This window comes from Salvia hispanica, chromosome 5 (genome assembly GCF_029641045.1).
Source record: "Salvia hispanica isolate PSC_SH4W2 chromosome 5, Shi_PSC_v1, whole genome shotgun sequence".
Taxonomy (NCBI): Eukaryota; Viridiplantae; Streptophyta; class Magnoliopsida; order Lamiales; family Lamiaceae; genus Salvia; species Salvia hispanica.
In genome coordinates this window covers 22305894-22316256 of record NC_142696.1, presented here as the reverse complement: position 1 = coordinate 22316256, position 10363 = coordinate 22305894, and the positions used below count along the sequence as shown (strand labels likewise).

The window sequence follows — 10363 nt, the reverse complement described above, 5'->3', positions numbered from 1 at the left end:
TTGTTTAACATGTAGATAATTAATCCCATAATCGGTCAAATAGATCTGGATGCATGATTTATTTGTTTATGCATGACTTCCGCTGTGCATGGGCACCAATCCCTAGCATCCCAGGGATGTGTGTTCACAGTTATGGTTATACAAAATTCCAACTACAATACCCTAGCACAGTTTATACTTTGAAAGGACGAGTCACCTAACTTATTCTTATGCGATACAAATGTTGATTACAAGATTAGGGTTGTCAATCCTAACACGTAACTCCAAAAAGCTCCTAAGACCCTTGAAAAGTCCTCACTCTCAATTAACAGTGCCGTTTTAAGAGAAGCTAACTGTAGTGTCTACTAAGTGAATCTAACTTGCTAGAACTCTGTCACAGTTATGAAGCATGTTATATTAAATAATACACGATTGTGTCACTCAATCATGCAGCATCAAAATACTTAGGGAAGAAACAAAGTAAAAACAAAACGGATATTAAATAGAAAAAAGAATTTGTATAACCAAAGTCGTTACTAACACATCCCTAGAATCCTATGAGTTTAGTTACACATAATTGAATAAGCTAAAAACATAGATTGAAGGGAAGACAATTTGAACATAAAACTAAAGCAAATAAAACCCGTATGTTGAATCCTTGTCGTTCTTGATGTTCTTGAAATCCTTCTCCAACTCCTTGCACAAATGAAGTACTCGAGGTCTTGATCTCTATGAAGTATTTGCAAGTAGAAGTTCTCTCTTTTTGATGAAGCTTGAGGTCTTATTTATAGGGGAAAGCCACTCCTTGTTGTAATTTCAACAGAAATTATCGCCCTAATCAGGGGGGCGGTTCCAACAGAAATTACAACAACAATTATCGCCCTAATCAGGGGGGCGGTAATTTCAATAATTATAATGGAAACCGACCTCACCCTAATATTTCTTATTCTAACAATAATTACTTGCAACCCCCCACAGGATTTAATGTTAGCAAGGGAGGAGTAGTTGAGCCAACCAAGAAGGAGGAAAAGTATGACCAAGGGATCACAAGGATCTTGGAAGTAATCACACAAGACAGGAAGGTTAATGACACCAATATCGGAGTGGTTGAAGCTAGAATAAACAACCTCGAGCAAGGAATGAACACGATCTCAACTGCCATAGCCAACATCAACACTCAAATGGAACAAATCTAAAAGAAGTTGGATGAGGATAGGGCAAAGGCAGCTGCACGAGTGGATGACATCAACAAGAAGTGGGTGGCAAAGCAGAAAACTGGGGACTGCCAAGTCGCCGGCGGACCGCCGCAACCACCACAGCGGGCCGCCGCTGGAGTACCGAATGGAGTGTACCCAGCCGCCGGCGAACCGCCGCACACCTGCGGCGGGCCGCAACATACAAGACAGAAGCGCCCACTCAGCAAGGACTCGTGCGGCACAATGGGATTGTGCTACCTTTCCAACCAAATAGGAAGTTTAAGCTCGAAGAGCAGTTCGAACATTTTTTGAACATGTTTTGTAAGGTTCATACTGACATTCCTCTAGTTGAATCGTTGTAGGAAATACCTAAATATGCGAAGCTACTAAGGGAGGCGGTGATGAGGAAGAAAAAGCCAACAAAAGTCGACCTTAAGCTACCGCATCATTGCAGCGAGATCATCCAAAAGGAAAAGGCAGTAAAGCAGAGAGATCCGGGCCAATTCATTATCAGATGCCAGATTGGAGAGAGAAAGGTTGATAAGGCCCTATGTGATCTAGGATCTTCCATCAATCTCATGCCACTGAAGTATTACAAAAAGCTCAACATTGGGCCACTCAAAACTTCAGACGTAACACTAAGGTTGGCCAATAACTCGTCCATAAAAACTGTAGGTATGACTGAGGACGTCTTAGTTAAAGTCGATGATTTCATTTTCCCCGCCGATTTTATTGTGCTTGACATGAAGGTAGACAAGAACGTCCCTCTAATCTTAGGGAGAGATTTTCTTGCTACTTGCAAAGCTTTGATTGATGTAGGTCGTGGGGAGATCACAATTAGTGATAACTATAGCCAATCCACCTATAAGATCGAGAGCGAAATGCTCAAGTTTGAGGAGGCAAAGCGGGCGAAGATGGAACGGCAGTGTAAGGCAGTCATGGTCACAGATTCGACCAAACCCCAAGACCCCTTTGAAATGGAGGACCCTTCTGCCTCCACTATCTACATTGTAAACGAGGTAAGACGTTCTCCCAAAAAGAACGATACTAATTCCTCTACCTCTATCCCTGTAATACCCGCTTTTATTGTTACTTTTTTTTTATGTTAAAATATTGTTTTGAGTACAAGCGAGTGATAGACCGTGAATAAAAATACTGCATTTGTTTTGATTGGTGGCGAAGGGAAGTAGTGAATGCTTGATGTTGGTTAATCGTGTGGTGAAAGTAGTCGACGAAATTGACGTGAGATTCGTCGATTGAAAAATTGGACGTTGGTTTACGAGTACTTGAGATAATACCAAAATACTGAAATAAAACACCACAATTTAATTAATATTCTAAATCAAATATTTGGGCCTATCACTTTTATTTGTCTTATTTTAGTCCATTTATCTAATTCTTGGGCTACTTTTATTTCAACTAATTATTCCCAAGCCTTATTTAAAAATATGCACTTTGTGCACTCCTAATTTCATTCTACACGGTTTTCTCCCATATCTCCCATCTTCCCTGAAAATCTCCAACTAATTAAATCTTTTCTTCTCCTCCTTATTTAAACGCACGCTGCCATCTCTTCCTCACACATTCTTTCATCCAAAATCTGAGAAAAAGAAACTTGCGAATACCGTGAGTTCAGCATCCAATCTGCCGTTATTTTCTTCTCTTCCTCCACAAGGTAATTTCTCCTCATTCTATTGAATACGAAAATCTCCATACTTTTGATTCCATAACACAAATTCTCAACATCACAGCTCGAAGGAAAAACCAAGAGAGTTGTGATTTTTCAATACTTTCTCTTCTGCAAGTTTTGCCTCTTCCGGAAGGTATATACATAATTTCTGAAAGTCTCTGCATTCAATTCCATGACATTGTTCACATAATCAAAGTGTTCACGAAATCGAACTTAGACTCTTGTTGAATTTTCTGGAAATTGTGAATGATTCATTCTCGATAAAATTTGCAAGCTTTAATCTCTTGTTTCCTCTTCAATCTCCATTCTTGAAAACCTGCTGCCTGCCCATTAATAGTTGATAGTAAATAATTAAAATCTTAATAAAGGTTTTGGGATGGGGAAAAAGAGAAGAGGGACGAATCTGATGGGAGAGGCATCGCCGGTGATGGGCGCTGACTGTGGGAAGGATTTTGTGCTTCTGTGGAGTGAGTTTTAGAGAGATAGCTTTGGTGGGAGCCGAGATATGTGTTTCAGAGTGTGATAGGAAAGAGAGGAAGAAGAGAGGGAGTTGGAATTGTTTCTGGTTTGTAAATTGCAGATGATGACAGTAGAGAGAGAGGAAATATTCGACAGTTTAGAGAAGGGAATATATAATTCTTTTCTTTACGTCCCCTATATTATTTTGTGTCTGTTTTATTTAGTAGAACTGGAATGGCTGTGTACGTGTGTTGAGGGAGTACATGTTTTAAATAAAGTAGTGCTGAGGTTATTAGATTTGCTTTTGCCTTCTTAAGGTCTGTGAGGAGCTGGAGTATTTTTATTAAAAATTGATGTGTTCTTTTGAGATAAAAATGGAGAGAGAGATGTTAGAGAGACATGGGTGACTTGGGAGCATATAGTATAAATTCTTTTAATTTGTAGTTTTAAAATGGGGAATTGATATATTGTGTATTTTGGGTTTAGAGGACAGGTATACACACGTATGGTGTAGTAATTGGGAGTATAATTAATTTCCTTTTCTTTTGTGAGAATTATAATTCAGGACACTTTATTTCTTTTAGTTTGGCTACCTCAATTATTTGGTTTGGGCTGGTTCAGTATTTGTTTAGTTTGGGTCTAACTAAATAGTGCTGGGCAGTTTCCTTAGTGGTGAGCTAAATCAAAAAAAATACGAGGACTTTTATTTTGACAAAATGTTAGAGGATATTTTGAGCGCACACGCAAGTAGGGTGCATGCATTGTTTTAAATTAATTTATTTTGCAAAGTCTTATTCTTGCATATTATATTATTTTGAACAAAGGTGAACTCTTGCACGTCGTTTGTGATTGGAGAAGAAAGTTGATTGAGGAGTTAAGCGATTGAGGTGGGCTTTCGTTTTAAATAAGGACTATGTCCTAAATATTTTGTTATGTGAAAGGAGGTGAAAAATGTTTGTCTTGCCATGTTTTGTGTTTGAATGAACCTATCTGAAGTGGCTATGCCATGTATGTTAACGAATTCGGGTCCCAGTAGGGCCGCAAACCCTGCTCGGACTGGTGTACACCCAGTAGATTGTGCGCTATCTCATTGGAGTTGGCCGGTCTAGTGACTTGCTTCGTGGCCACGTTCCTTGTCATGTAGTTCAGATATGGTGATGGTGGATGTGGATGGAAAGTGGTTGCGCAACCGAACTTTACGGAAAATATGTTTTTAGTGTACTTGGGTTCTTTTAAATAAAACCCCAAGATCACTCGTTTATGGCTTGACAAACTGTATTTTGGCATGCGTCCACTGAGTGCATCAAGTACTCAGCCCTGCATATTGTTTTTCTTAATGTGCAGATTGAGCGACGATAGACGTGGAGGATGTTGAGCAAAGTTATTGGAAAATTATATCTTGTTTGGTTGTTGGATTTGTCAGGTCTTCATACTCGGCATTTTTCCATGTCTTGACGCTTCCGCTAAAATTCTAAATTTTCTTTGGACTGTTTCATCATTGGGTCTTATTATTCGAAGTTAGTTTTGTGGAGACAATATTTGAGTTTGTTTTAAGTCCTTAGTTAATCTTTTGTTTTGGTCGTGTATATTTCGTTGTTCCCTTTTTCTTTCTCGCTTCTTTAACCCTCCCTTAGTTCCGATCAACCGTGTTTTCTATCCTTAGAAAATGTGGGCGTGACAATCCCCCAAAAAAAGAAGCAAAAGAGGAAGAAAGCACCCAAGGAGGACCCCGAGATTTACGTTATCAAGACCAATAAGGGGAAGTACAAGTGTGGAAGAAGCTAGGGACCAAGTTGCTCCCTATGCCAATTTTCAATACTCGGGTCGCTGATCCGCCCAATTAGTGGGCCACTTCAAGTCGAGCTAACGACTAAAAACAAAAGCTCTTGTTGGGAGGCAACCCAATTTCTTTAATTTAGGTCTTTTCTTTATTTTTTTTTTTATTAAAAAAATAAATTAATTTGCGAGTGGCGGTCGCCGCACTTAACACGGCGGTCGCCACACGTGTGTTCACATGTGCAGGATAGGGCGGGCCAGAGAAATCGCTGGACGGGCCGCGGCGGCATGCCAGGAAACGCAGTTTTAAACGTCCCATGCGGTAGCCCGCCACACATCACGCGGCGACTGCCGCGCGCAGTCCAGAAACGAGAATGGCCTATTTAAGGTATGTTTCCTATTCCTTTTCTCATTCCTTCTCAAATTCCTTCCTTGCACACAACCCCCACCTTTATAAATCACCAAATTCACACACCCACACTATCATTCTTTCAATTCTCTCCAAATTTAGAGTTCTTCTCCTCCAATTCTCAATCAACACAGGGTATGAATCTTAACTCAATTTATGAGCTTTGTTTCAATTCATTCATGGATTTGGGCATGTTTAGGATGAATTGTTCGGTAGAGACTCTTATTTTACGATGGGGGATGGTTGTGTGTGCTTATTTTTGGATTTCCATGGTGAAATTGTGTTTTGGTGATGATTTGAAGCTTTGTGAATAGTGATTCCTTCTTGTTTATATGTTGCAATCATGTTCATAGCATTGTGAAGCTATTATTACTTCCATGAATTGCAATACTTGAGAATTTCTAAGAGATTGTTGATATGTATTGATTTATTATTGATACGTCTCTGCATGGGGGATGAATTCACGTTGGGGGGTGGATTTTTGTGTCCTAGTTTGGATGATTATGCTCTACATGTTTACATGCTACCATCTAGGATGTTATGAAACACAAACTTGCAACTAATTGTTGATTCTTTGCTATTGCTTATAAGAGTGCAAGTTTGGGGGAACCTTTGATTGCCCATTGTTGGTATACCTTTTAAAGTATTATGTTCTTCTTTTGTAGGATAATGGGATCAAAGGGAAAGCGCCCGAAAACGCGAAGAACTATGGTATTATCCTTGTCTCGGATGAGCAAAAGGCCATGTGGAAGAAGTTGTCGGCGCGAGAGACGGCGCCCTCGAGGTACCCCCACGATTTCCCTCTCCAAACTTTGGGGATCGCGGAGGACTTTTGGGCGTTGTGTGACGTGGGCGATGGGAATGGGCTCCACTACATGTTCGAGAGGAAGTGGCCGTCTTCCGGAAGTATACTCTTGAGTTCCTAAGCTCGTTGAAGGTCACCAAGGACCGCCGGCAAAACATCCCGCTTAGCATCGACTTCCTCCTAGGCAACCAATGGCACTCGCTCACCATGGAGGAACTTTGCGGAATCTTCCATTGCTTCGACCCCAACCCCGAGACCGATAATGACTATGACTTTGACGAGGTTTAGGGTGCGATGACGAATGAGTACGAGCATGCCGCGGGCTATGCTAAGTCTTCTTCGATTCGCAACCTGGTTTTGAGGTACCTTCACAGCGCTATGACCCAACTTATGTTTGCTAGGGTCGATGGGGGGAGTGTCTCCCAAACGGAGTTGAATGTGATATGGTGCCTCCTCAACAAGAAGGGATTCGATTATGGAACCCTTTTTACTATCTATGTGGACCGGATCACGAAGAAGGATGACGGCGTTATTTGTTGTGGGAGCTTGATCACGCCGATTGCCGAGTACTTGGACATATCCTTCGCCGGATTGACGGAGGATGGCGGGGAGCGCTTTATCACCTATGCGGTGCTCTTTTCGGTGGGGCTATTGAAGACCGACTATTGGGGTCAAGGATTTTTCCTACAAGGCCGAACCCCGATGAGGAGTTTTAAACAAACACCTCCGCCCAACTAGGAGATATCTACTCCTACATGCAAAACGTGTCCAACACTTGGGACACCCGTTGGGCGGAGCAACAAAGGGAGAACGCCTACAACTGCCAAGGATGGACGGCTCAAGGCGATTGGCGCACGGCGAAGCAACAATTTTGGGAGCAACAAAGGCTAGAAGACGTGCATCGCCGTCAAGAAATTAAAGAGCTCCATAGGATGGCCGCCGAGGCTCGATAAGAGTGCCAAACCATGATTGGCGACATCGCCTATCTTATTGGTGCATTCGACGACCTCAACGCCCGTTTCCCTCCTTCTCCTCAAGATTGAAGAAGTCAAGCTCAGTGACTTTAAATGAGCATTTGTACCATGTTTTTGGATATTTTTAAGACAATTTCTTTTTATGTTTTTGACAATTTTTGCTTTAATTTTAAGTATTTTTGGTTTTAGTTTAATTTTTGTGCGTTGAAAATTTTTCGTAGGTTCTGATCTCATCGTGGCAACCGCCGCATGTGCTGCGGCGGTCCGCCACCTGCTCGCTGGAACAATCTGTTGCTGCGCGGCGACCGCCGGACATGCCGCGGCGGGCCGCCACCTGGGCGCAATTTCCAGCGCGATTTTTTGAATTTTTTTGAAATTTCGCCCCGTCAAGCCTCGACGCGAAATTTTTCAAGGTACGTTTTTTAAGTAGTTTACTCACGTCCCTACCAACTCTACAAACTTATTTTACACTTTGTTGTAAATAAGTTTGGGGAAATGAAATGGTGGACCGTGAGTTTAGGTTTTTGTTTTAGGGTTTTTCTTTTTGTTTTAAAGTTTTTGCTTTTATTTTTTTTCAAAAACCCCGTAGGTGAATTTTGTGTTCTTAAAAAAAATATTTTCTTGAATCCATGTCGTGAACTTAACATGAAGAACTTAGAAACACGCATGCTTAGGGACACACTTTAGACTGAGTTGTCAATGATAATATATTCCATCTATGTTTAAGTGTGGCTTAACGTCTTGATTTGATGGTTTGGTGAAAAGGTGCATAATTAGTGAATTGTTCATAGTCTTGCCTAAGTTTACATAGTGTTTAAGTTGATTTAGGAGGATGATTGACTATCTTTTCTTAGCCTACTTTTATCCAAATTTTTGACCCTCTCAAATTTTTAAAAAAATTTCCCTTTGGAGCCAATTTTGAGCCTTTAAACCTTTTCTTTGGAAGCCAACATAATGGGGACAATTCCTTTGGTTAGTTAGTTTTTGCTATTTTATTTTGTAAAGGAATTGGATTAGTAAGGAAGAAAGTATAAAAAGTAGTGTGCTTAATATAAAGAAGAGTACAAGTTGTGAAATAGAAAAATTCCAAGTATGTGCTTAATCTTAGAGAGGATGCCTATGAAAAAAAATGTAAAAGGTTGTGAAAAGAATTTTTTTTTTCAAAGGATTGGAAAGTGAGTTGAAGGAGAAAAATGAAGTGTTAAAAGTGTCTTGGGTTTAGGAAAGTGGAGTCAATTTTACTCTACTTGGGATATTTTTATTTTTGAGTCACTTTTTAGCCAAATATTCCTCATCTACCAAAGAGCCTACATTACAACCAAAGATAAAGACCTTTCGGACTTTTGATGCTTAATCACATCTAGTAGAGGAAGGATTAGACTTTGAGCAAGCTTATGGTAAACTTTGCATGATGCATGATTTGAGTGCTTATATACACATTCCTTTATACACTTTGAGAGTGAGAGAACACTTCCCATCTTTGGAAGTTTGCCACATGTGAGTGCATGAATTCAAGGTGTTCCACGAGTTAGTAATGAAAGTGCACTAATAAGCCTTGCTTGATTTGATTGCGTTAATACATGCTTAATCTGTTCTTTCATCTTTTGAGGCAATTATGACGTCTAGTCCTTGTGCATTCCGTGCGCCTATTCTTGTGTCTTTATTGTTTTGTTCGAGGACAAAAAAAAAATGTAAGTTTGGGGAAGTTGATATGCTCGAATTTTGCACTATTTTAAGGCCGTTATTTGGTCCGTTTTTTATGTCAAAGTCACTCTACACGTCCATTATTTGCATATTTTGTCTATTTTGGTATTTTGACGTGTTTTGTGAAAAATGTGCATAATTGAGCCGAAAAAGGGAGCCAAAACGCAAAGTCTGGAAATCTGGAGTCAAACGGCGACCGGCGACCGCCGCGAATGTGTACGTCGACCGCCGGCACCCGGCAGGCAGATGAATGCAGCGGTCCGCCTCGGAAAAATACGCTTGGAAGAGAAGTCTCGCCCGGCGGCCCGGCGGAGAAAGGCGGCGAATCCGAGATGCCCTAGATTTGTTCCAAGATTTACCATATTTTGAAGATCCTTTCCTTCTACAATAAGGATTGGCTTTCCCCTATAAATAAGACCTCAAGCTTCATCAAAAAGAGAGCTTCTACTTGTAAAATAATTCATAGAGATCAAGAGCTAGAGTACTTCACTTGTGCAAGGAGTTGGAGAAGGATTTCAAGAACATCAAGAACGACAAGGATTCAACCTACGGGTTTTATTTGTTTTAGTTTTACGTTCAAATTGTCTTCCCTTCAATCTATGTGTTTAACTTATTTCATTATGTGTAACTAAACTCATAGGATTCTTTAGTAACGACTTTGGTTATACAATTCCAATTTTCTATTTAATATCCGTTTTGTTTTTACTTTGTTTATTCCCTAAGTTAGTCTTGATGCTACATGATTGAGTGACACAATTGTGTATGATTTAATATAATTTGCTTCATAACTGTGACAGAGTTCTAACGAGTTAGATCCACTTAGTAGACGCTACAGTTAGCTTCCCTTAAAACGACACTGTTAATTGAGAGACTTTTCAAGGATCTTAGGAGCTTTATGGAGTTACGTGTTAGGATTGACAACCCTAATCTTGTAATCAACGTTTGCATCGCATGAGCATAAGCTAGGTGACTCGTCCTATCAAAGTAATAACTGTGCTAGGGTATTGTAGTTTCAAATTTGTATAACCATAACTGTGAACGCACATCCCTGGAATTCCCTTATCTCTATCGATTGTCTCTGTGTTTTGCTTGCATTTAGTTGTTAACTGTTTTCAAATATTTTCTATTTTCAAAAGTTTTCAAAAATCTTTCGTTCGTCCAAATAGTAATTGAGTCTTAGTAGAGGATAGACCTCTGTGTTTGCCTTCCCCGTGTTCAATATCCCGGTACTGGCCTTTGGCTATACTATATATACTCTGTATACTTGCAGGTTTATGTAGTGCTAAAAAATAGTGCAGGACCTACGCCCTCATTCAGTGAGTTCTTACGAACTGGGAAATCCTCTAGCCAGGGTACTCGTGACAGATAGGG

The 10363-nt window shown here is 40.3% G+C and overlaps 1 long non-coding RNA gene across 3 annotated transcripts; it reads left to right on the top strand.

Moving 5' to 3' along the window:
- Positions 1-2658: 2658 nt before the first annotated feature.
- LOC125190314 (uncharacterized) lies at positions 2659-9697 on the top strand. Of its 3 annotated transcripts, XR_016130833.1 has the most exons (6): positions 2661-2850; positions 2927-2998; positions 4149-4211; positions 4669-5488; positions 6175-7701; positions 9146-9697. It is a non-coding gene; the product is annotated as an uncharacterized LOC125190314 (long non-coding RNA). The 3 variants fall into 3 exon arrangements; XR_007170898.2 differs by having other exon boundaries at positions 2659-2850; positions 6175-9697; XR_007170899.2 differs by having other exon boundaries at positions 2660-2850; positions 4988-5488; positions 6175-9697.
- The last annotated feature ends 666 nt before the right edge of the window (positions 9698-10363 follow it).